The following is a 23,933-nucleotide window of genomic DNA, read 5'->3' on the forward strand; positions in this document are numbered from 1 at the left end:
TTACTATCCCCATTTTACAGATGAGGAAAGTTCGACAGAGGTGAAGTGACCTACCCAGGGTCACAGTGAATTAAAGTTAGTTAAGTGTCTGAGGTCACATTTGAACTCAGCTCTTCAAGGCTTCTGGTACTATGGCGCCACCTAGCTGTGAATGAATGGAATTAAATTGGGAAATGTTTTTAACAAAATAAAAATATAATACAATATAGATAGTAATACAGTAAAAAAAATATAGTACAAAATATTAATTTGTGGTTTTCTAAGTCAATAGACGTCAACAAGGATCTGTCACTATTTTAGTTTGACACCCCCACACATACCCCTGAGTCCACAACCCTCATTTATTAGGAAATTGAGACTAATAGAGGTGAAATGATTTGCCCAAAGCCCACAGGTAGAAAGTGGTAGAGCTAGGAACTCATCCCAGGTCCTGTGATTCCAAATTGAATGTTCTTTCCACTGTGTCACTGTATATTATTGGCTGACCTATTTAGATAGAGGCATCCTGTTACACTTGGACAAATAATAAGTTCAAGGAGGATAACATTATATAATGAATTACAAAATTAATCCTAGCTTTTGACCCAATGACCCCACTTTGTATGGAGGTCAATATCCTAAAGATGTTATTCAAAGAAAAAAATGACTTGTATGCACAAAAAATATTCATTGCTTTTTCATTTATAATTTTTAAAAAACTAGAAACAATCCATATGTATAATTATTGGAGAGTAGCTAAAGAAATGGTGGTATATCAATGTAATAGAAGACAGAGAAATATGGGAAGACCACAAAGTGATCCACACCAATTTTATTCTTTATTTCTTTTTTTATTTTTAAGGTTGTTATTAAGTTTGTTAATTTTTTTCTTTTTTTTTAATTTTTTTTTCAAACAGTAAGAAGGCATCTAACAGAATCCTCAGTAAACAATACAAAGGTTTTACTGCCAACTCTTTTCTAACCAGCTTTTAAAATCTACTTTGCATATTGAAATTTTATTTGGGGCAGCTAGGTGGCGCAGTGGATAGAGCAAGAGGACCTGAGTTCAAATCCAAGCTCAGACACTTTATACTTACTAGCTGTGTGACCCTAGGCAAGTCACTTAACCCCAATTGCCTAACCAAAAACCAAAAAACAAGCAAACCAAAAAACCAAAAAAAAAAATTATTTCCACACGACTTGCAGGAATATATATACTGTATAAAGTAAAGTAGTCAACTGAATGGTAGCAGTAGAAAGCATGCTGGGCCTGGAGTCAGGAAGACCTGGGTTCAGATATGGCCTCAGACACTTATTAGCTGTGTGAACTTGGGCAAGTCATTTAACCCTGTTTGCCTCATTTTCTTCATCTATCTGGAAAATGTGCTAGAGATAGAAATGACAAACCACTCCAGTAGCTTTGTCAGGAAAACCCCAGACAAGGTCACAAAGAGTTGGATAGGACTGAAACAACTGAACAACAGCAACATAAAGTAAGGTGCACCCCAATATAAATGTCCAGAACTAGAAAACATGCACCTTTCAAATATAGTTTTATTGTCCTTGATCAGGTGTCCCGAAAACCTATTTGTTTCACATTATTGCTATAAGCCCTGTTGTAGGATATACTTTGTCTTCTGCAATAGGACAACTGCTGTTTGGAGTGTTTGCAGAGGTAAATTCCATTCCTTGTTTCCTGATAACACCTTCAAAGGGGCTCAACAATACAAGTCTATTAGGGAATTATATTTTGATTAAAGTGTCTTGCAATCACAATTATTTTAATAACATCTTACATGAATACTTTTCAAAACTCTTTCAGGCCCATTATTTCATATTAAATAAAGATTAGTTTCATGGTTGACAGTCTGTCAGTCATAAAAATAAGCATTTTACTCCCTAGGAGTGTCAGGTTCCTGAATTAGCCAGAGAGAACATACAAAGGGGAAAAGAATATTCAAGGGGAGATGGTTGTCAGTGTAGTCCAAAGATATAGAGATTGTATGGCCTGGTTGAGCAGCATCCACTGTGGTATCCCCTGGGCAGTTCAGAGATTCCTGGGGTCCCTCAGGGATGTGAAGAAATTGAAGAAAGCCCCCAGGCTCCTGAGAGGAAAGGGGTATGAAGAAGGCAGAACTAAACTATGCCTAACTTCTGTGAGAGCTGTGGACCAGCAGCTTTCCATAGCACTCAACCTACTTGCAAGTTTTATTTCACAACTCATGGAACTAAGATTAAGGAGATAAACTGCCCTCCAGCTTCTTGGGTTAATAATGTCACAGCCTTCTGAATACTTGGCACATAATGTAACCCCAACCACCGACCAACCGCCTGGGACAGAGCTGGCAAATCAGCCTTGCTGAAGCGGCCGGGGAGCCTGGCATGTGCCATTCCCCTAAGCCTGTCCTGGACCCTGAGACCCACAGCCCTGGGAATCATAGAGCCCCTAGACTACCAGGCCTGCTTCCAGCCAGCCCCCGCAGCTCCCCATCATGCAGGGGAGCAGCCCCCCCATGCCCACCACCACCAGCACAGACCAAATGCCACCCATAGGGCAGGCAAACTGTCCTAGCTGAAGCAACAAGACTTGTTTCTAAAGATGAAATAAGAGGCAGCGTGTGCCAGGTGGGTCAGACAACTGTCACCACCTCCCCTCAGAACCGGATGACTAAAAGCTCTGAGAATAGCAGCGTGCCCCAGACCACTGGCCCTGCTTCCAGCCTGACCCCAGAGCCACGGTCCAGGAGACGCCCTTGTGGAGATGGGACCTGGCCTTGGTCTCTGCAGATTCTGCAGTCCCTACCCCATATCAGCAATCGTAGCTACTGAAGACCCAGCCACCCCTCACCGCCAAAGTCCTTGCTATCATCCAGTGGTTCAGTAGCAGAAACAGGGATGGTTCTATGAGTGGAAAGGAGATTAGAGAAGATGCATCAACACCTGCTTTGCTTCTGCTCCGTGGGGATCCCTAGGTGATTTCACCTGCCCTGCAATTGAAATCTCTATGTGTTATTTCCCCTCCCTCCACACGCATATTAGAATGTAAGCTCCTGGGACAGCTAGGTGGCTCAGTGGAGAAAGCACTTGCCCCAGATTCAGGAGGACCTGAGTTCAAAGCCGGCCTCAAACACTTGACACTTACTAGCTGAGTGACCCTGGGCAAGTCACTTAACCCCCATTGCCCCGCAAAACAACAACAACAAAAATGTAAGCTCCTTGAGGGCAGGGACCATTTTGCTCTTCTACTTGTCTCCCCAGAACTTAGCACACTGTGCTTTGCACATAGTAAGTGCTTAATAAATGCTCTTCTCTTCACTCGTTCTGGAAGTGTATGTCAAATGAATCCAGGCCATTGTCTTCACACCTGAATGTTTGCAAAAGCCACCCAACTAGTCTGACTGGTTTCAGTTTTTCTTTACTCTATGCCTGCACACTGTGGGCAGAAGATTTAAAGGGGCAGTGACTTCTGGGTAGACACTTCCTTCCCCGTGGCAACTCACATCCCCTCCGTGCATCACTGGCTAATGGACCCCCTTTGGCCGAGCATCTCAAGTCTTCGAGTGTGCTGGACCTCAAGGCAAAGGACTCCTGTTTTGGAAGCCCCGGCATTCACCTGGGACACTGCTCACCTTGAGATCTGAGGAAGCATCCAAGGGGCTTTGGTGAAGGCCGCTATGTCACTCTCCCTTGGACTCTGCTTTCACCATTTCATCGCCCTCTGTCCCCTCAAGGTAAAATCCAAGCTAACTCCCCCATAACAGGTCACCCTTTCTTGGTCAGTCTAATTGTGCTTGCTCCCAGCCTATCACAGAACTGGAAACTCCCAGATACCAGGGGATCATCCTGTCCCATGGGCTATGCTCATTCCTGCCTCCCAAGTCTTGACTCATCCCGGAAATGCTTTCCTCCTACACCACCTCTTGGCCAATTTAGATCCTACCAACCCTTTCAGACCCAGCTGAAGCGCATCTTCCTCCTTGTTTACCCCAGATTGCACTGCTTTCACTTCTCTCTGAACATTTATTACGAAGTCAGCTGTGTGGGGAGGTGGATAGAGGGCTCAGGAGTCACAAAAACCTGCATTCAAATTCTACCTCAGACACTTACTAGCCATGGGACCCTGGGCAAGTCGTTTTGCCTCTGTCTGCCTCAGTTTCCTCCTCTGTAAAATGGGCACCTACCTCCCAGGGCTGTCGTGAAGATCAAAAGAGATGATAATTGTAAAGCACTTAACACTACATAAATGTCAGCTATTATTATTTTATTATGATTCAGTGGCACTGAGTACTACTCTGTCCATCATATTGTTTCTTGTATCATCAGTCAGCAAGTATTTATTAAGCCCCTACTGGGTGCTAGGGATACAGAGTTAAAAAAAAAAAAATTGGGGCAGCCAGGTGGCACAGTGGATAAAGCACCAGCCCTGGATTCAGGAGTACCTGAGTTCAAATCCAACCTCAGCCACTTGACACTTACTAGCTGTGTGACCCTGGGCAAGTCACTTAACCCCCATTGCCCCTCAAAAAAAAAATTAAATTAAATTAAATGGTCCCTGTCCTCAAGGAGTTTCCATTATTGGGGGAGACACCATGTATGTATGTATGCATGTGTGTACATATGTATATATATGTGAGGTAGGTGCTCATTTGAGTCTGACTCAAATGGGGGTTTTCTTGGCAGAGATACTGGAGCAGATGAGGAAACTGAGGCAAGCAGGGTGAAGTGATTTGCCCAGGGCCACACAGCTATTTAGTGGCTGAGGTCATGTTTGAACTCAGGTCTTCCTGACTCCAGGCCCCGGGGCTCTGTGCACTGCGCCACCAAGTGGTACTAGATAGTCAGTTGCGGCCGGTTGTGGCCAGCCTTCCACAGCGCTGGAATCAGACTCTGACCACATGTCCAGCCTTCCCCTCTTTGGGCCTCTAGGATTCCTCCCAACTCCAAATCCCATGATCCTAGAAAAGAAGACTTATAAGGAGGCAGGACACAGAAGTTAGGCAACAAGCATTTATTAAGTGCTTACTATATGCAGGGCGTTGTGCTAAGTAGCTCGGGGAGTTGATTGTCCTTTATTCTCTAACAGGACCATCAGGACTTTCAGTGAACTAGATTTAAGTGAGGGAGGCCATTTTAAGGCCATTGGGGTTAAGTGACTTGCCCAGGGTCACGCAGCTAGTAAGTGTCTGAGGCGAGATTTGAACTCAGGTCCGCTTGAATCCAGGACCAGTGCTCTATCCACTGCACCACCTAGCTTTGGGGAGGGGTTGAAATAAAAACAGAGAGAAAGACAGTCCCTGCCCTCAAGGAGCTTACATTTTAATGGGGGAAGACAACATACTTTAATCAGATTTATTACACCCCATCAGAAACTCTGAGATGGCCTGGGAAGGGTCAGAGAGGCTGGAGAAGGCAGGTTACTTTATTAGTTCCTCACAACAAAGAGAAAGAACTTTCTAGACCTAGACAAAAGGACAAGAGAACTTTACAGTGCCCCAGGCTTTGAAGTGGTTCTCTAAAATGAAGTTTCTAGAGAATAAGAAGGCGGACCTTCAAAAAGGCACACTGTCTAAAACTTGAAGAAGTAAGGATAAATCTAAAGTATTCGAGTCTGAGCGCCACATCAGAAACAATGTCCTTCTGAGAACCTGAGCTCGGCTGGCTCAGAAGCAAACTGTATAAAAGGGTGGGGATGGAAAGAGCAGCTTTAACATAAATAAATCGCTATTTTGGAACTTGAAAAACTAAAGCTTTGGGGTTCGAAAATATCCTTTTTTTAACAGACTCGCTTCTACAAATATAGAATTATCTGAAGTATTACCTTGAAACAAAGGGAAAGCACTTGACAGTGGTTTTCATAAGGTAGCCCTATATTTGTACACAGTTGGGTATCCAAATAATCTAACAGCTTACACTTCTGTGGTATTTGATTCTCCCAAGCACACTGTGAGGTAGGGAGCCCAGGTAAAGAAACAGCCTCAGGAAGACGAAATGACTTCGCACTGTCAGAAGTGGGATTTGAACTGAAGCCTGTGGATTCCTAGATTAGTGCTTTTCAGGGTGTTAGTCCCATTTCTTCCAATTGTGAGCTGTATGGCATGAGGCAAATTCCATTAGCTCTCTGGCATTCTGTTACCTCCCTCAGTGTTACAAATAAGAAAATGCTCTGCCCTATCCTCATCTCAGCACTTCTGTGAAGATGAAATAAGAAGTTACTATGTCGGTTTTGTACATGAAGGTGGTGCTACTGACCTCCCCCCAATAGGACGTGAGATTTTTGATTGGTTTTTCCATTCATGGAATTAGATTTACACTCTCATGCACATTAGTTCACCTGTTACCCTATGGGACTAAGTACAAGCACTTGGAGAATTACTACCCAAGGTCTATGGCCAAGAGTCAGAATGAAACAAGGGAATTGAGACCATGACCTTGGCCCAATTGAATGAAGAGTCTTCAGCTGTTCTTAATCAACCCCATGGCAGATGCTCTATCTATAGAAGGCATAGTGTGTTGAGCCCTGGACTCAAAGTCAAGAAGACTCAATTCAGACCCTGCCCCAGATACCCAAAATCTGGACGATCTGTCTTAGCTTTGGTCAGTGTTGTTGTTGTTGTTGTTGAGTCGTGTCCAACTTTTGGTGACCCTGTGAACCTCTGTCCAGGGGGTTTTCTTAGCAAAAATCCTAGAGTGGTTTGCCATTTCCTTCTTCAATTTACTTAGCTATAAAATGAGAATAATGATAAAGCACCCACCTCACACAAGTTTTGTATTAAATGAGATAATGTATGTAAAATCTTTTGCAAACCTTAATACATATGTGTGTATATGTATACACATACATGTAGGATATATTATTGTTTTGTGATATTATTCTGGCCATAGTGTTATAATCAGACAATAATTTCCTCCTGGTGGGCCCGTCAGAGTTCTGAGCTATGAACAGTAGACTGGATGTTGAATTTTGAATTCTGAGTGAATGAATGAATAAGCTTTGTCGGTGCTTACTATGATCTAAGCACTGTACGAAATGCTGAAATAAAATATATAAGTGGAGGAGTTACTTCCCTCAAAGGTCATACAATCTAATGGGAAAGACACATACAGGGAAGTTGTTGATCAGCGATCGTTGCTTTGGTTTGGGAAATTGCAGGATAGTGTGTTGACCCATGCGGAAGTTGATTGACATGACTCTTTCTGTAACATTTGATTCGGGTCCCACAGCTGCAAAATAGAAATGGGGGGGGGGGCTATGCAGTGGTGAGGAGATCCAGAGGGTGCAGCAGCAGGCAAGGCAAATGGTGGAATGTGAGGCATATATTTCAGGTATTTCAAAAGGTTGTGATCACAAGAGATAATAATCCGAAGGCTAAACAAAGAGCATGGTGTGGCAAGACATTATCTTGTGATTTGAATCACCTTAGAACTTGTGGGATTTCTCTCTTCCTACTGCCCTCAGTCTGTCTCCCATACCCACATCCACTCTCTCCTGTATTTCATACTTGCTCTCCATCTGCTTCCTACACACCTCTCCCACCTTCCTTCCTCCCGCTTCCTTCTTGTCTTCTCTCCTCCTTGCCCGCCTGTTTTTTCTCCCTCTGTTCCTGCCACCCTGCTTCCAAAGCTTTAACTGACTGTATTGGACTGGGAATGTATAAACGCATGCACATATACACACTATGAAATATATCTATACATAGTAGTTGCATCTCAACAAACAATATATTAAATCCCTTTGTAAACTTGAAAGCTCCATAGAAATACAGCAGTGATCGTACCCGCAGCCGGCAGCGGCGGTAATGAGGGTGATGATGGCTTTGAGGCTGATTATGGTGGAGGTGATAATGTTGATGCTGCTGCTGCTGCTGGTGACGACAATGACAGTAATAAGGTCATGAGATCTTTGTGTTACAGATGAAGCAGCAAATACCCAAAGAGACTATAGAGTCTATAACAGATCCAAGACTAAAACCCAGGTGTGGTGACACCCAGTCCAGTGTTCTCCCCATTATACCATACTTCCTCTTTATTGAGCAAAATTGAATGTTTCCTTTTATTTGTTTGCAAACTAAGTAACTGAACATATTGATCTAGGCAAACCAAGCTCCCAAGGCAGTGTGGGATAATGGGAATTGTGCGGGATTTAGATCCAGTGTATTCCTCTATTACTGTAAAACATTTATATGTTTGAATGTATATAAAACACCTGGCAAAATTTTGATTGCTCTTGAAGCTCCCATTATTATTATTATTATTATTATTATTATTATTATTATTATTATTATTATTATTATTATTATTATTATTAGCCTCTAGAGCCATGTCCTTCTCATCTTCCAGTCAGTTAACTTCTCGGGTTCTTACTTTGCTCCTCTGTCAAGCAAGGGGTCTAGATCAGGGATTCTTAACCTTTCTTTTGGGGGGGGAATGGGGGTTAAGTGACTTGCCCAAGGTCACACAGCTAGTAAGTGTTAAGTGTCTGAGACCGGATTTGAACTCAGGTCCTCCTGAATCCAGGGCCAGTGCTTTATCCACTGTGCCACCTAGCTGCCCCATTCTTAACCTTTCTTGCATCTTGGACCCCTTTGACAGTCTAGTGAGGCTTATGGATCCTTTTTCAGGGAAAAAAAAGTTTTTAAATACATAGGATTAAAAAGGAAAACAGTGGGGATGGCTAGGTGGCACAATGGATAAAGCACCGGCCCTGGAGTCAGGAGTACCTGAGTTCAAATCCGGTCTCAGACACTTAACACTTACTAGCTGTGTGACCCTGGGCAAGTCACTTAACCCCAATTGCCTCACTAAAAAAAAAAAAGAAAGAAAGAAAACAGTTATGTTTAGTCACTGTCAAGTCAATAAGAATTTATTAAAAGCTTCCCATGTTCCAGGCACTGTGCTAAGTGCTTAGGGATCCAAAGAAAGGCAACAAGCAGGCCCTGCTCTTCAGGAGCTCACAATCTAAAGGGGGAGAGAACATGCAAACAATGTGAACTGACAAGATATCTAAAGGATAGGGGCAACTAGGTGGTGCAGTAGATAGAGCACCAGCCCTGGAGTCAGGAGGACCTGAATTCAAATCCGGCAAGTCACATAACCCTCATTGCCCTGCCCCCCCCCCAAAAAAGTGTAATAGGAAAATTGGGAAGAGAGGAGGGATTGGGGGAAAAGAAAGTGAGTTCAGTTTTTACCAAAGTGAGTTTAAGATAATTTTGACACTTCTCACAGTTTTCACAATCCTACCCTCTCCTGGTTCTCCCCCAATGTCTGATTTGTCTAGTTCAGTCTCCTTTGCTGGGTCTTCACCCAGGTTTCACCCTCTAGGGGAAAAGGAACAGATGTGTATTAAGCACCTACTATGTGCCAAGCACTGTACTAAGCACTTTACAAACATCATCTTCTCTGATCCTCATAACCACCTTAGGAAGTTGGTGCTATTATTATCCACACTTTACAACTGAGGAAACTGAGGCATACTAAGGTTAAGTGACTTGCCCAGGGTTATATAGTTAGTGTCCCAGATAGAATTTGAACTCAGGTCTTCCTGACTTCAGTCTACACCAACTGCCTCTGACGATGGATGTCTCTCAAAGTTCTGTCCAGGGCCTTCTCTTCTCTCTATATATTATTATATTATGAATTTAGTTACTCCGTGCTGATGATTCTCAGAACTCCTTGTTCTAGCCTCTCTCCTAACCTCCAAGCTAGAATCTCCAAGTGCCTATTGGATGTCGCAAACTGAATGTTCTGTAGACATCTTCAGTCATTCAGTAAATAAGCATTTATTAAGTGTCTACTGTATACCAAGGACTGTGCTAAGTGCTAGGGATACAAAGAAAACAGCAACAGGCAGCCCCTGCCCTCCAGGAGTTCACAGTCTATTGGGGGAGACAATACACAAACAACTCTGAACAACCATACTAGAGACAGGATAAATTGCAGGTGACCAACTTTGTGACTCAAGTATATAATTGATTTTTTGTTTTGTTTTGTTTTGGTTTTTTGGGAGGTTTTTTTGTTTGTTTTCAGGGCAATAAGGGTTAAGTGACTTGCCCAGGGTCACACAGCTAGTAAATGTCAAGTATCTGAGGTCAGATTTGAACTCAGGTCCTCCTGAATCCAGGGCCGGTGCTTTATCCATTGTACCACCTAGCTGCCCCCCATAATTGATTTTTATAACTGGCAAAGGAGGGCTATGATTGGGCACTCAGAGATGCCAGCTACACTCCTTACCTGTAGAATTTATAATATCCTTGCCCTCCAGCAGGATTTGATGGAGAGACAGAGAAAAAAACCTTGTTTTGACCAGTGGGCCAAGGGACTCAATTTCCTAACCAGTTCTAAAAAGGCTGTAAATAGGGACAAATGTATTGAATTCTCTGAAATTGGAAGCAAATGGCACCATAGTTTTCATTTGCCAGAGCGAACGCTTTTTTCTAGATTTTAGCCTTTCCTTTTCCCCCCCGAGCTTTATTTATCATTTTACCTGCATGTTCATTTTTCTTGGATACTGAAAGTAAAGAGTTTTGCAGTTTGCTTTCCTGAGTGGATAATATTTTTATATTTTGTGGCAAATATTTCATCTCCTAGAGTTTGGGAGCGGGGGGAGTCAAATGTAAAGGTCCTTTTTTCCCCGTGTGTGTAAGTCTCAAAAGCTGAGCATCACAGATCTGGTTAATTTCTCTGGGCTCTTTCCATTGCAACCTAGTGTGATTCTGCTGAGGATTGCTCATAGGCACAGTAAGATACAAGTGTGCACCTTAAGCAAACTTCTGTGACTTCGCTAAGAGCATTTCAACGAAAGCTAAATGGGCACCACAGCTTCCAGCTTTTATTACTGATTCTCCCATGATTCAATTACTAGCAAATGTGGTTTGTTTGCTCAAGTGATTAGCTTCAGCTCCATGTATATTTAAGCCCTGATATATTCCAACCACATCTTCCATTATATGGGAATGAGTAACTACATTTCATTAAATTTGTATTTGCTTATCACTAATTATTATTTGGCCAGCCTGGCTTTCTCCGGTATCGTGCATTTACACATCTTTAAAATCAGTTGAAATGGCTAGGTTTGCTTGTAAGGAAGATAATATTTTAAAGTCAGCTCTTTAATAGCGTTTCAAAAATTGAGTCTTTTTGTGACAGCTTAGTGGAGATCCCTGGTCTCTCTCTTATGCAGCTTTCTTGAGATGCAGACCATTTTTTACCCTGGTTTTGATAAAGTCTAAATGCCTGTGTTTTTAAAATCTCTGTTTTCCTCAAATCTCTTGACCCATAGTATCAACAAAACCAAAAAAAAACTGCAAGGAAAATCGAGATTGAAACATTTAAACTAATGGGTTGGTAACCCATGACATCTGTTCTGGGTTTACATGAACCCCAGGTTCAAATTTAACAGGGGCACATTTATTATTATTTTTAGATTATGTCGCCACCTAGTGTTTCCCCTTGGAACATCAAAATGTTGTTCAGAATGTAACTGAAGCTATTTTATAGGACCCTAATCTTCTATGCCAACTCTCAGAAAAGCAAAACACTGACCATAAGACAAGCTTTGTTTAATTAGACAGAAGCTCTGAGAACCCACACCCAAACAACTCCGCCTCCCTCTGGGTTCTCCAGCTTCACAGTACCATGTCCCAACACACCCTCACAAGGGGAAAACTCAAGGGTTTCTTCCTTTTGTGTGTCTTCTTCCCTCATTAGACTCTAAGCTCCCAGAGGGCAGGGACTGTCTTTCTTATTTGTGTCCCCAGAGCTTAGCACATGGCCTGGCATGTAATAGGCACTTAATAAAAGTTTGTTGAGTTGAATTAATCACTAGAAAGGAAATGCCATAGAATCCTCCCCCAATGCAGCAGTCTAGTAACCAGCAGTAAGAGGGAAGGGGCAGCTAGGTGGCGCAGTGGATAAAGCATCGGCCCTGGATTCAGGAGGACCTGAGTTCAAATCCTGTCTCAGACACTTGACATTTACTAGCTGTGTGACCTTGGGCAAGTCACTTAACCCCAATTGCCTGGCAAAAAAAAAAAAAGGGGAAGAGGCAGGCCCAACTTCTCCTCATGGTCCTGAAGCCCTTGTTGCTCCCCTTCGGGCTGCCATCTTGGGGGCATGGGATGGCTTCTCTGTGGTAGACTCAATTTGAGAATCTCTCTTCAGCTTTCCCTCCAGACCCCATGATGTCTGATTCTGCTCTCCTTGTTAAATGACAAGTACAAGCACATAGCCCAGGTCACTTATCCCAACTGCAACTCAGTTGTCCTGGATGTAGTGTGAATAGGGTAATAGGAATTTGGCCCAAAGTCACACCTTATCAAAGCAGCTGTCAGGGAGTGATTAGCACTTGGTTCTGGAGATGGAAGAAGAATTGAGGGCCTTCCCAGACTCCTCCTGGGCACACCTTCTCAATGTGTTTGTATATGAACAGGAGTTGAATTTGAAGTCAGAAAGCCTTGCTTTAAGTTCCACCTCTGTGACCTTTAGCAAGTCAAACTTTATGAGCTTTGGTTTTCTCACCTGGAAAATGGGGTTGATGATATTTTCATTTTCTCCCTCAAAGAGGTTATTGTGAGGCTCAAAGTGATGTAAATGAATATACTTTATAGGCCATAAAGCACTGATATTTGCTGCGATTTGCATTATTGTGATTTTCATCTAAACTCAGCAAATTGCAAGCCGCCCCCATTTTCAATGCCTCTCATTTCACCAATATGTTATTCAGATAATACCCTAAAGTCACTACCTTTAGCTGCCATTTGCCCAAAGTACAACCTGACCAACTCCAGCAGCTTTTAACTATATTAACTCAAGGGTACCACCTGGTGGCAGAACCCAGTCATGGACAGCTAGACTAGGTTAAAGGTGGCAAATATTTTCTTTTTTCCTTTTCTGCCCTTCCTCTTGCTAAAACAGGAGGTTCTGCTTTTAGTAGATTATGACTGTGTTTGCACTTTCATTTTCAAGCACATTGATTATTTGTCCTCATTAAGGACTTGTCCAAAGTGTTGGAAGAAATAGCAGTTAGCATTGAGGACATTCAAGTGAGCCAAAACATTCTGCTGAGCACTGAGCCTACCATTTCATGTCCCAGTTGTGATAACAGCCATTAGTTAAACTTTGAAGGTAGCTAAATGATACAATGATCTAAGACAATCCCGAAGGACTACTGATGAAATATACTGTCCACCTCCAAAGAAAGAACTGATATTGATAGAACATAGACTGAAGCATGCTCTTTTTCACTTTCTTTCATTGTTTTTCTTTTAGTCAAGTTTTCTTGTACAAAATGACTAATATAGGGACAGCTAGATGGGTAGTGGATAGAGCACTGGTCCTGGAATCAGGAGGACCTGAGTTCAAATCCGGCCTCAGACACTTAACACTTACTAGCTGTGTGACCCTGGGCAAGTCACTTAACCCCAATTGCCTCACCAAAACAAACAAACAAAAATTACTAATATGGTAACATTTTACACAATCATACATGTGTAGCCCAAATCTGAGTGCTTACCGCCTCAGGGAAGGGAGTGGAGAAGGAGGGAAGGAGGGATAAAAATTCAAACTCAAAACTATAAATAAAAATAAAATTACTTTAAATGATGAAGATGATGAAGACAAATAAACTGTGAAGGCAGGAACCCAGATGTAAACATATACAGTTGGTTTGTTGATAATCCTTAGGCATGAAAATCTGTGTGTGTGTGTGTGTGTGTGTGTGTGTGTGTGTGTACAGCTTGTGGTCAAAGCTATCCATGGACAGAAACCGTAGTTTAGTTTGGTTTTTTAATGTTCAGGGGATTGTCTCGTACTGAGGTGAGGAGTCCCCAGCCCTGGCATACATGCTGCACAGGGGGTACGTCCCTCTCTGGGCACCATCCTTTGTCTGCCTTCTGTGCCCACTATGGTATTCTACACACAGTAAGAGCACATGCACAATGCCAGAGGATATCAGACACAGTCCCTGCCCAAAAGATCATTTGAATTTCAGTACTTACTCTGCCCCAGAAAAGGAAGCATGAGCCTTCAAAATGCAGTTTTAGTCTCGGTAAATTAAAACGTTCATATTAATTTTAATGACTCTAATTAAAAGACAGATATTAAAAGGCTTTTCTTTAGGGACTTCATCATGGTAAGCAAGCATTAAAAATAGGGATAATGGGGATGAGTGAAAGGATGGCAGATGATAAACATATGAAAAAAGCTCCAAAGCATTAATAACCAGAGAAATGCAAATTAAAACAACTGAAATTTCATCTCACACCTATCAAGCTGGAAAGATGATAACAAATGGAAATGTTTAGTGTTGGAAGAGCTCTGGGAAGCCATGGAGGCCATTGGAGGAACTGTGAGCTGACACCCCTCTTCCGGAAAACAGTTTGGAATGAGGTGAGAAAAGTCACTGAAATGTCCCACATGCTTCCTCAGAACTCTGGTGAGGCGGTCAGAGAGAGAGGGGACCCTCGATGCCAGGACCTGCACTTCGGGGATTGCAGAAATCAAAGTAGATACTTATCGATTAGCCAAGAGCTGAACAAGTTGAGGCATATAATTTAACGTCTTAATAAATTAGCAAGGGCCAGACAAGTCAAACCACCAGCCCCTTAACCACCATCAGACCCTGGCACAGAGAGCCCAGTACCCTGAGGCCAAGAGTCCTTGGAATGGCAGCACCCCCAGACTTCCAGTCCAGCCCTCACAACTATCATCCATGGGAGCATCTCCTGTGGGTAAGGAGCCAGCCATTCTCACCACCTGCCAACCAACTGTCACCTACAGGGCAGGCAGCCGGGGGACGAGACAGGAGGCAGCACGGGCCAGACAGGGCAGGCACCAGCGCCATCTTGACCGTCATTTCCCCTCAGGCCCCAAGAGCCTTGGGAGCAGCTGAGCCTCCTGCCTGGTTCCTGCAGGGGCTGTGGTCATGGGTCCTGAAGACCCAGGGAGGAGAGTCCTTGTCACCAAAGTCCTTGACCCTGTCAGCTGGCTCAGTATCAGAAACTGCTCTTTTATCAGTGGAAATGACCCTAAAGAAACAGCATGGCCACCTGCTCTGTAACTTTACCCTGAGGACCCGGGCACCTTTCCAGCTGATGTGCCGCCAAGACCTTCCCTGGGGCTGGCGCCCCATTCGAATGCAAGCTCCTGGGGGGCATTTCCTTCTCCAGCTCATTTTACAGATGAGGAAACTGAGGCAAACAGGGTTAAGTGGCTTGCCAAGGGTTCCATTAGCAAGTTTCTAGGGCTGGATTTGAACTCAAAAAGATGTCTGCCTGACTACAGACCCATCGGTCTATGCACTATAGCGCCACCTAGCGGCCTCATACATATAATCCTACCTCAGCAATTTCACCATCAGAAAACTCAGGGTATTAGAAGGATTCTTAACCTGGGGTCTGTAAATTTGTAGACAGATTAGATTGGATGGATGGATGGATGGATGGATGGATGGATGGATGGATGGATGGATGGATGGATGGATGGATGGACGGACGGATGGATGTGTGAGAAACAGGTACAGACCACCTTCCCAAAATAAGTTCTTTCAGAGGCAACTTTGGTATGACAAAAACTTTTTATTGCATTCTCATGAGAATGGGCACTCACTGTTTCTCACAGATGGATGGACAGACGGATGGATGGATGGATGGATGGATGGGTAGGTGGGTGGGAAGGTGGATGGAGTTTACTATAATTGGTTTCCACTGTAATCCTATGTATTTTATTTTATGGATTTAAAACATAATTCTGAGAAATGATCCATGGGCTACCGCAGATAGCCAGAGAGGAGGTCTAGCACACACAAAATGATAACAACTGCTGTACATTTTGCCCTAAATCCTCTGGATTTCTTTACTCTTATTTCATACTATAGATAAAGAGTGGAAAGTCAGAAAATAATGCAAGAGAATGGGAAGGGGGGCAGCTAGGTGTTTACTCTTCCTTGGATCCCACTGAAATACCAAGATTTAAATTGAGATTCATGTTGTGGGATTCTATCTGAATGTTGCCTTAAGAGTAAGGATGCTTGGGGGCAGCTAGGTGGTGCAGTGGATAAAGTACTGGCCCTGGATTCAGGAGGACCTGAGTTCAAATCTGGCCTCAGACACTTGACACTTACTAGCTATGTGACCCTGGGCAAGTCACTTAACCTTCATTGCCCCACCAAAAACAAACAAACAAATAAGAGAATGGGAATGGGAGGAGGAAAAGACCAGAGTGTCATCTGCTAAGCACTAAGGCTCTCTCTATCTCTTTAGGTGACACAAGTGGATAGAGTTCCAGGTCTGGAGTCAGGAAGATTCATCTTCCTGAGTTCAAATCCAGCCTCAGATACTAGGTGTGTGATTCTGAGCAAGTCACTTAACCCTGTTAGCCTCAGTTTCATCATCTGTTAAATGAGCTGGAAAAGGAAATGGCAAACCATCCCAGTATCTTTGCCAGTAAGACCCCAAATGGAGTCACAAAGAGTCAGACATGACTAAAAAAACAACTGAACAACCACACGTCCTTTCCTTCCTGTGTCTCTGGGCTCATCTCCCTCGCCCTGGTCCAGAACTGAGACACTGGTATTGAAGTGTGTGTCTTCTTACCCAAACTGGCAGCAAATATGCCTGAAGGTGCTTTGAAAAGTACAAAATATAAGGTAGTATCCCTATTGAGCTGACTGCTTCTTTTAATAAGTATTCAGCAAGAAAGTTGAGCATAATTAGTACACTAGCTACCTCATAGTCCTGTAGACAAGAAAAACATTATTGAAGAATTTGAACTGTAAGAACAAAGAATAGGGCTATTTGATGAGTTTGCTTATTCAGACATCAAGTTTAAATACCAATTTCAAGAGAGTTATTAAAGAATTATGAAGAGGTATTAAATAATGAGCTTCAATTTTTTAAAAAAAAAATCAGTGAAGAACATGAAGGAAACAAGAAAGAAAAGCCTATGGAAGGGAGGGGAAGGGGGGAGTAAGTGAACCTCACCATCATCAGAATTGGCTCAAGGAGGGAATAACATACATACTCAAGGGTTATAGTAATATATTTTTGCCCTGAGGAAATGTGAAAGAAGGAGATGGGGGGGGTGAAGAGGGGAAGGAGGGAAGGGAAGTTTGGGGGAGGGAGCTGTAAAAAAGCAAAACACTTTTGAAGGGGGCAGCTAGGTGGCGCAGTGGATAGAGCACCGGCCCTGGAGTCAGGAGGACATGAGTTCGGATCCGGCCTCAGACACTTGACACTTAGTAGCTGTATGACCCTGGACAAGTCACTTAACCCCAATTGCCTCACTTAAAAAAAAAAAAAAAACACTTTCGAGGAAGGTGAAGATGTTCGGCATAACACCACATGTATGACATATATTAAATTGCTTGATTTCAAAAGGAGAGTTGAGGAGGGAGGAAGAAAAATTTAGAAAACAGAATTAGCTCAAAGGCCTTAACCTCATCAGAGTGGGCTCAAGGAGGGAATAACACACACACCCAATAGGGAAGAGTAATCTATTTAACCCTACAGGAAAGTAGGAGAGGAAGTGGATAAGTAGGGAAGGGTGAATGAAGGTAGGGTAGAGTGGGGGAGGGGGCAGTCAGTAGCAAAACACTTTTGAGGAGGATTAGGGCAAAATAAGATAGGCAATAGAAAAAATATCATTGGAAGGGAATGGGATGGAGGGAAATAGTTATGATGATTGACTACAATGTCAAAATGTATGGTACCTACTCTGCTGGGCTATTGTGAAGATAATTCTCTGTCAAGTTTAAGGCACGATATAAAAAGTATGATGAACAGGATGCTATCAGAAAAACCTGGAAAGACCCACATGAACTGAAGCAGAGAGAAATGTACTGTATACAAAATAAGAGCATTAGTGTAAGATGATCTGCTGGGAAGCACGTGGTTATTTTCAGCAAGGCAATGATCCCATATAACTCTGAAGAACTTATGAAAATTGCAGTCCATCTATAGAGAAAGAACTACTGATATCTGAAAACAGACTGAAACACATTTTTTTGACAATTCCTTAATCTGAAGTTTTATTTTTATCTGTTTTCTCTCGAAACCTAGATAATGTAGAATTGTTTGCCATGACTACTCATGTATAATTCATGTTGAATTGTATGAGTTCTTGGGGTGGGGGTGGGAGGGGAGGGAGGAAGAGAAGTTGGAACACAAAGTTTTTTTAAAAATTGATGTCAAAATTTGCTTTTGCATGTAATTTGAAAAATAAAAGTCTAAGAAAAAATCAGTGAAGAAAGTAGAGCCAGAAAAACACAATGACCTCATGATATAAGTGAAAATAATGGTAAAAGGAAGTTGGATTCATAGTCATTGCAGTGACCAAGAAAACAAAGAAAAACTTTCCTTTTCTTGGTAAGGAGGTGAGGGGCCATAGGTATGCAATGTTGCAGACAAAATTAACATATCAGTTAGTTTTCCATACCTGGGGGTTATGTTTTTCAATTACAAAGGAGGGTTTAATTGCAGGGCTGGCATATAGAAAAATGATTTATAAAAGAAAAAAATCTATCAGAAAAAAAAGAATGGTAAAACACATTTATGCTTGATGTGATTACTGAGAGATTTGCCTGAGATACATCATAGAACATAATTTGGGTTGTTCGTTTGCAATTCTATTATTTTCAACATGCCTCTATCTGCTCAGCTGCCACCGGGAAGAATGGACTACTTCCCTTGGATAGCAACATGGCATCTGGTGTGTAAAAATTCAGTAGAGAGGGCAGCTAGGTGGCACAATGGATAAAGCACCGGCCCTGGATTCAGGAGTACCCGAGTTCAAATCCAGCCTCAGACCCTTGACAAATCCAGCTTGACACTTACTAGCTGTGTGACCCTGGGCAAGTCACTTAACCCTCATTGCCCAGCCAAAAAAAAAAATCAGTAGAAGAGACTGCCCTCTTCTTTCTTTCTTTCTTTCTTTCTTTCTTTCTTTCTTTCTTTCTTTCTTTCTTTCTTTCTTTCTTTCTTTCTTTCTTTTTAGTGAGGCAATTGGGGTTAAGTGACTTGCCCAGGGTCACACAGCTAGTAAGTGTTAAGCATTTGAGGCCAGATTTGAACTCAGGTCCTCCTGACTCCAGGGCTGGTGCTCTATCCACTGTGCCACCTAGCTGTCCCAGACTGCCCTCTTCTTACACGATTGTGTATTTCTACAAATGTGTCTTCCTTCTATCTAAGGCTGTGAATGAGATTGTAAGCTCCTTGAGGGCAATCACACAGCTCATTTAATTTTTGCATACCCAATTCATAGCCTAGCACAAAGTAGGCACTTAATGAATGTTTGCCCAATAGTTGTTGAAAGGTTGAAGTCCCCTGGAGGTCCTGACCGCTCTCTCCTACTCCTAATTTGTGTTGTCTTTTGTTTTTGTTTTTGTTTTTTAATGGTGTTCAAAGAACCTAGAATTTAGGGAAAGAACCTGCAAGAACATATGGGATAATCCTCCCATTTTACAGATGAGGGGGGAAGGAGGGGGGAAGAGCGAAGTGGGGGTGTAGATGAAGACACAGAGATACTAAGGAGAAGCAGACCCAGAGCTCAACTAAGATCCCCTGAACTCAGATTCAAGCCCCTTTTCATCTCACAAGTCAACATGCATTTATTAAGCACGTACTATGTGCCAGACAGTGGGCTGTGTTGGTGTTTTTTTTTTATTAATAAAGTATTTTATTTTTTTTCCCGTTACATGTAAAGATAGTTCTCAACTTTTGTTTATACAAGCTTTCCAATTTCAGATTTTTCTCCCTCCCTCCCCTCCCTCCCCCCTCCCCTAGACAGCGGTAATCTGATATAGGTTATTTATATTATATATATATATATGTATATATATACATACATACACATAATAACATTAAACATATTTCTGCATTAGTCATAAGAGAAAAATCAGAGCAATGAGGAAAAACCTTAAAATAGAAAAACATCAGCACCCAAAACAAAAGAAATAGTATGGTTCATTCAGCATCTATACTCCACAGTTCTTTTTTTTTTTTTCCTGGATTTGGAGATCCTCTTCTATCATGAGTTCCCTGGAACTCTTCTGTACCATTGCATTGGCGAGAAGAATATATAGTCCATGACAGTAGATCAACACTCAGTGTTGATGATACTGTGTACAATGTTCTTCTGGTTCTGCTCATCTCACTTATCATCAGCTCATGCAAGACGCTCCAGGTTTCTCTGAACTCCTCCTGCTCATCGTTTCTTACAACACAATAGTATTCCATTGTATTCATATACCACAACTTGTCCAGCCATTTCCCAATTGATGGGCATCCCCTCATCTTCCAATTCCTTGCTACCACATAAAGAGCAGCTACAAATATTTTTGTACACGTGGGTCCCTTTCCCTGGGCTGTGTTGTTGATTACAAATACAAGCAAAAAGACAGGCTCTGCCCTCAAGGAACTTACATTCTGCCTGGAAAAGAGAGAATTGAAGATCAACCAAAGAAACCAATAAACATTTTTAACATTTCAAATCAGAAAAGCAAATAGAAACAATGTTGATATTCTACTTTATACAGTTACCCTTCCATTTTTGATGGAATCACAAATTGCTACAATATGTGTGAAGAACAATCTGGAAATATGCAAGAAGAGTTACAAACTGATGATAGTTTTTGCCAGAATAACACTAGTAGAGAACTTTGCCCTGATGTAGTAATAAAAAGACACAGATGCCAAATATGTATATAGATGCTTTCTTTGTAACACCGAGGCAATAATGAAAACCTCATCTCTTTTGTTTATTTATTTTTTATTTATTTAGAATTTTCCCCACCTCACATGTAAAAACAAATTGTAGGGCAGCTAGGTGGCGCAGTGGCTAAAGCACTGGCCCTGGATTCAGGAGGACCTGAGTTCAAATTTGACCTCAGACACTTGACACTAGCTGTGTGACCTTGGGCAACTCACTTAACCCTCATTGCCCCGCCCAAAAAATAAACAAACAAACAAATAAGCAAATAAATAAATAAATAAAAACAAATTGTAACATCGATTTTTAAAACTTTGTGTTCCAAATTCTCTTCCTCCCCATGCCCCCTTAAGAACTCAAGCAATTCAATATAAGTTATACATGTGCAGTCATACAAAACAGCAGACAAAAAAAAAACTTTAGAAAAAGGAACTAACAACAACAACAGAATCTACTTCCATCTGTATTCAGATACCATCAGTTCTTTCTCTGGAGATGGATTGCATTTTTCATAAGTCCTTCAGAGTTGTCTTGGATCATTGCACTGCTGAAAATAACTGTCATTCGCAGCAGATCATCTCACAATATTGCTGTTATTTTGTATACAGTACATTTCACTTTGCATCAGCCCATGTAAGACTTTCCGAAAACCTCCTCTCTTTGAGGGTGAATGCGGTAGTTGAAAAATTTGGAACATACCAATGCAATGTAATACTGTTATAGCATTAAAGTGACAAATGAGAAATACAAAGAGGGAAAGATGCAAAATAATTCAATAAAAACAGAATTAGAAACAATATAAATATTCTCCATGCAACACAACCTTTTCCTGGTTATGATTATAATTCATACATGCAAGATGTTCTGCAAAGACCAGTGTGTTAAGCAGCCTGCTGGAATAGGCTAAGCTATTCATTTCCAGCTGGTGAGTCCACTATAGCCCATCCCCCAATCTGTTGGAAACAGAATTCCTGGGATCTTTAGACCTTAGTAATAAAGCACCTACAAAGCTAAACCCCATATAAAAACCACAATTTTGCTCTAGGGGAAAATATTGAATGGGGACCATGATGTACTTGGACTATTAGAGAATTCCTAAATAAAAAACTATCAAACAGGTTATTAAAATGTTAATAATAGCAATTATATAACATATATGTATAGCAATATAAGGTTGGCAAAGTTCTTTACATTTGTTATCTCATTTAATCTTTTTTTTTGGGGGGGGGGGGGTTGCAGGGCAATGAGGATTAAATGACTTGCCCAGGGTCACAGAGCTAGCAAGTGTCAAATGTCTGAGGCCGGATTTGAAGTCAGGTCTTCCTGAATCCAGGGCCGATGCTTTATCCACTGCACCACCTAGCCGCCCCGATTTCATTCAATCTTTTTTTTTTTTTTTAAGTGAGGCAATTGGGGTTAAGTGACTTGCCCAGGGTCACACAGCTAGTAAGTGTTAAGTGTCTGAGGCTGGATTTGAACTCAGGTCCTCCTGACTCCAGGGCCGGTGCTCTATCCACTGCGCCACCTAGCTGCCCCTCATTCAATCTTTACAACAATCCTGTGCTTATAAAGTCAGTGGTGGGGTTTCCATCTAAATGTAAAAAATTTCCATTTATCTTTTGACTTTCAGCTTATGTGATTCAGCTAATTTTCCTAGGCTGTCAAGATCTTTTGGCATCCTGACCTTGCCATCTATTCCTTATGCTAGTTCTCCCTCTCAGCTCTGGATCTTCTGAAAATTGGATATGCATGCCTTTGATGCCTCCACTAAAGCTGTATTGTTATTATTATTATTACTGTATGTATTTAACCATAAAAACGGTTAAAATAAGCACCAAGTATAGGTCCTCAAATACTCAACCGCCCAATTCTAAGTTCACATCAAAGCACTGATGACTCATCTTTGACCCTGGTCATCTGACCAGTTCTGAACCGTCTCAGTGTTTTTATTGTCTGGCTCATAACTTTTTATCTTATCCAAAAGAATGGCTTGACATACTTTATTAAACACTTTTAACCCTGACAAGAAAGGAAGTAAGGTTGGTCCGACATAAGCAGTTTAAGATAAAGCCAGGCTGGTTCTTTGTGGGCATCACTTTCTTTTCTTGATATTCTCTGTTTCTTTAGCAATGAATTTGAGTTGGGAACTTTGCCAGGCATCCATGCCAAGCCCAAAAGCCTACAGCAATGGTGTCATATCCACTGCTCCATACATAAGGATCCCTGTGGATAGCATATTGACTTAGTTTTTGCATGCAATGTTATCTGTTTTATTGTATTTTTATTTATTTTGTTAAATATTTCCCAATTATGTTTTTGGTTTTTTGGGTTTTTTGTGGGGCAATGAAGGTTAAGTGACTTGCCCAGGGTCACACCGCTAGTAAATGTCAAGAGTCTGAGGCCAAATTTGAACTCAGGTCCTCCTGACTCCAGGGCCTGTGCTTTATCCACTGAGCCACCTAGCTGCCCCCACCAATTATGTTTGGGTTTTTTTTTTTGGTAGGGCAATGAGGGTTAAGTGACTTGCCCAAGGTCACACAGCTAGTGTCAAGTGTCTGGATTTGAACTCAGGTCCTCCTGAATCCAAGGCCAATGCTTTATCCACTGCACCACCTAGTCGCCCCCACCAATTATGTTTTAATCTCATTGAGGCTAGTTGGAATAACATGAGACCTCAGGCTGGGCAACACCTCTGGCCCCACACAAGAGTCAGCCAACTTTAGCCTCTCCTTTTTGGTGCTTAGTTAGAGCTACCCACAAACTAAGAATGGTTTTTGCATTTTTTTTAATATAATAAGGCTTTCTTTTAAAATGTAAAAATCGTTTTTCACTCACAGGCCACACAAAAACGTGGTGGGTTGGATTTGACCCTTAATAATAATTTACCAACTCCCGGTGTACATTTTTCATACTCTATTTTCTTCACTTTTAAAAAATTGGGACATTCTAAAACACCATTGGCAGATCTGGGAATTGGTCCAACAACTCTAAAAAGCAATTGGGAATTTGACTAAGAAAACAAACATACCCATATCCTCTGACCAGAAGAACCCACACCAGACATATACAAGGGGTCAAAGACAAAAAGAAAAGCCCCGCATATGTCAAAATATTTATAGCAATATTCTTTGTGATGACAAAGAGCTGGAAACAAAACAGATGCCCATTGAGTGATGCATTATGAAAAGTCTTCTGTAAACTGATTCAAAATGAGGTAAGTAAAACCAGGAACACCATACAGCATGACTACCTTCCTG

At 41.8% G+C, this 23,933-nt stretch overlaps 1 protein-coding gene across 1 annotated transcript in view; it reads left to right on the top strand.

The window, feature by feature from the left end:
• The window catches only part of DIPK1A (divergent protein kinase domain 1A), a 125,805-nt gene that overhangs the window by 91,818 nt on the left and 10,054 nt on the right, over window positions 1-23,933 (top strand). The window lies entirely within an intron of this gene.

Source organism: Dromiciops gliroides, chromosome 4 (assembly GCF_019393635.1).
Source record: "Dromiciops gliroides isolate mDroGli1 chromosome 4, mDroGli1.pri, whole genome shotgun sequence".
NCBI lineage: Eukaryota > Metazoa > Chordata > Mammalia > Microbiotheria > Microbiotheriidae > Dromiciops > Dromiciops gliroides.